At 36.4% G+C, this 3106-nt stretch overlaps 1 long non-coding RNA gene across 1 annotated transcript; it reads right to left on the bottom strand.

Annotated features, from left to right (window-relative positions):
• Positions 1 to 1366: 1366 nt before the first annotated feature.
• Positions 1367 to 2100, bottom strand: LOC131218354 (uncharacterized). Its single transcript, XR_009157665.1, has 2 exons — positions 1688 to 2100; positions 1367 to 1599 (listed from the first exon to the last, which is right to left on the bottom strand). It is a non-coding gene; the product is annotated as an uncharacterized LOC131218354 (long non-coding RNA).
• Between the last annotated feature and the right edge of the window lie 1006 nt (positions 2101 to 3106).

Below are 3106 nucleotides of genomic sequence, written 5' to 3'. Positions count from 1 at the left end.
CTCAGGAGGGCAGGATCATAAAAGTTGCATAAAAATCAACTACTTAGGTTAATCTTAAAAGTTTCAATTCGAGCAGACTGGCTATAAACTGAAAATAAAATCAGTTTACCTAAAACAGAATATACATTAGTTACCATCATTGTGTGGGAACAGAATCAGCATATTAGATCACCACAATTCATACAGCTAAGAGCTTAAACAATTCATACTACTATAATAAATTTCATTATGCAATTCCGATTGAGGCAAAACAAATTCCTAGTATCAGAAGGTGGGATATAAGCATTTCCTATTCAGTGTTTTAAATAGCGAATAGCGAATAGCGTTCACCCCTTTGAAGTGTGAGGCGTAAGCTACATAAGCTACACACAACTTCTAGATTTTTAATCAAGGTGCTTGGTTGCACCGATGTCATGATATTCTATACCAGATTAGATTGATTAATAATGAAATTTAACAAAATTTTAAGATATTTGATGCAACAAAATGCAACCAAAAGTAATAGGAAAGGGCAATGATTAAGTGTAAAGGTAAAGAAGGAGCAATGAAACTAATTTAATGTTGTTATTTATATTATTTTACTAAAAGTATTACAAAGGTTAATTAATTTTTATTAGAAATGGAAAAATGTAACAAATCATTGAAAAGATGATGTGAGCTACATAGCGTGTAACATAATCTACATAACGTGTAGCATAGGCTACATGCGAGTGAAGCTATTTTCATGAGCTACGTATCGTTGAGGCTATGCTACGCTACGTAGTGTAAGCTACACACTACATGGTAGATCTATTTAAAATACTTGAAGACATATATACCAAACAAGGAGCATCAAGACAATATGGTGTTTGATCTCATAGATACCTAGGTGATACATGTTTGTTGGCTGTAAGGTGTTTATGTTAGCCTGGCCAAGATGATGCTGGCTAGAATCTGGATTAAAGTCCTATTGTACTCTTATTTTAGTTCCTTAATTGAAGTTAGTTTTAGGCGATGCTAGCTGGACTAATATCTTGTTGTACTTCTATTTTAGTTTCTTAATAGAAGCTAGTTTATCTTTCTAAAGAAAAAAGAAGAAGAAGAATAAGAAGAAGAAGAAGATGACGATGATTACTCATATGATATTACAACAAGGAAGATAAAATTAGTCACATAATTGAATTGGAGAGACATTCGATACATCTGATGATCCATCATTTGTGCATGCAGCCACTGTACATGCAGCAAACATGTGCACCTCTATCCAAAACTTCCAATCCTAGGCCTAGTTCTAGATGTTGCATGATTCAAATATTACGCTGAACGAAACCATCTAATTGGTGATCGTCAAATGGACTCTAAAATTAAAATTAAGAAATGAAGAAAATTCAAAGAATAAATTTCCATTAGTAAGAGGTTAAAACTTACAATTTCCCAAACAATCTGAATTTAAGGCCCTACCCCATCTAAAGATGGCCCCATAATTTGAGTTTCGATCAATACATGTATGCCACATGTCGTGCATATGGATCATCATTCGCCATCCTTGTCCAAAGTATCAATGAATTTGACTCTTCACCATATGGACCAGACTAGTTTACTTTAAATGGAAGAAAATATCTTGAAAAAATAAAGAACCATTATAGTCTCATCATGAAAGTTTTTTTTAGCAAGAACATATCCAACATTTTTTTTTTGGTAACTTTACCTTTCCTATCTGAGGCCGCTCCTTCAATTTGGCAAGCCTATTCCGAATATGTGAGACAGCTCCCCAACATTTCAATGTGTTTGCAACATCATCAAGCCTCAGTAGATACTCTTCTTCAGTCAGTGGAAAGGATCTTTATAAAACAATGCCCATCCATAAATGCATATTCCTTCAACTGGAAAATATGAAGAGAAACATTGGAAGATCAAACAATTGCAATCATGAAAATTAGACTATAGAATAATCTTATATTTCTTTTAGCCAGCATGGTAATCTTTGAACAAATTCGAAATCCAAGAAAAACACCGCATGTCCTCCAAAGTAAACTTCTCTCGAACTTGAGGGCCAATGGATCATTTAGAAAACAATCCATGTCTTCCAGCAGATTGGATCTGCTTTTACATGGATCTCAAAAATCCCTCTACCTAGAGACTATCCTTTTATTGGAGGTGAATGATATTCCGCATTTACTGAAGTTGTGTATTGTGTGCTTAGGGTGTAATTAGTTATATGGCCCACCTAGATGTTTATTTGAGGTCTACTCATACCATTAGATGTGTAATCCCATGTTAGGATCAAGCCCAAAAAATATTGTTGACATGTGATTCAGGTGGGCCACACCGAAGGAAACAATTTGACACATATAAGATCCCCAGGCAAACCGTACCTGTAGATGGGGGCCCCACCAACTTCGTATGTGTATATGGGTGTGCCCTAAAAAGATCTTGAAATGGGTGATTTTGATTTATGACCCTTTTATATCGAGTTGAGGGGTGCCCATATTGGACCCATTGAAGAATCCAGTTAGAGTTTTGGACCTATACCCGACCCATTAAAATTTGGGTCCGGTCTAGGTTGGGTTGAAATCAAAATCGACCGACCCATTTAATCAGTTGATACTAGCCCCTGACCCAAATATGGCCTGTTTATCACATGGATCATGTTAGGGTGGGTTGGTAGGGTTGTCAATGGGTACTCAATGAACCCGACCCTATTTTAACAAGTTCAAGTTCAATAAATTAGACTCATTAAGATTTCAAAGACAAGGGTCCCCGATAAACCCAACCCGATTTTAACAAGTTCAAGTTCAATAAATTGGACCCATTAAGAAATCTTTAGGTCTAGACAATGGACTTACCAATACTTTTCTTTATTTTGTTTCGGATTTTGAGTCGGGTCATCTAGCCCAACTCATTAATAACCTGTGTGAGTGGGTAGGGTTCAAGTCAAGCCTGACCCTTTTAAATAAATGGTCATGTCTAGCCAGAACCCAACCTACTGCTCAATGGAATAGTTTGAATCTACCTCAAAAGCGGGTTGGGTCAATTGACCCTAAGGCCAGCCAACCTAAGGTAAATCTAGTCATGGCCTGTCAGCGGGTCTAGTTACAGGTCCAAGCCCAACTCATTCAAGTTGGGA

Source organism: Magnolia sinica, chromosome 11 (genome assembly GCF_029962835.1).
Source record: "Magnolia sinica isolate HGM2019 chromosome 11, MsV1, whole genome shotgun sequence".
Taxonomy (NCBI): Eukaryota; Viridiplantae; Streptophyta; class Magnoliopsida; order Magnoliales; family Magnoliaceae; genus Magnolia; species Magnolia sinica.
This window is presented reverse-complemented; position numbering and strand designations above follow the sequence as displayed.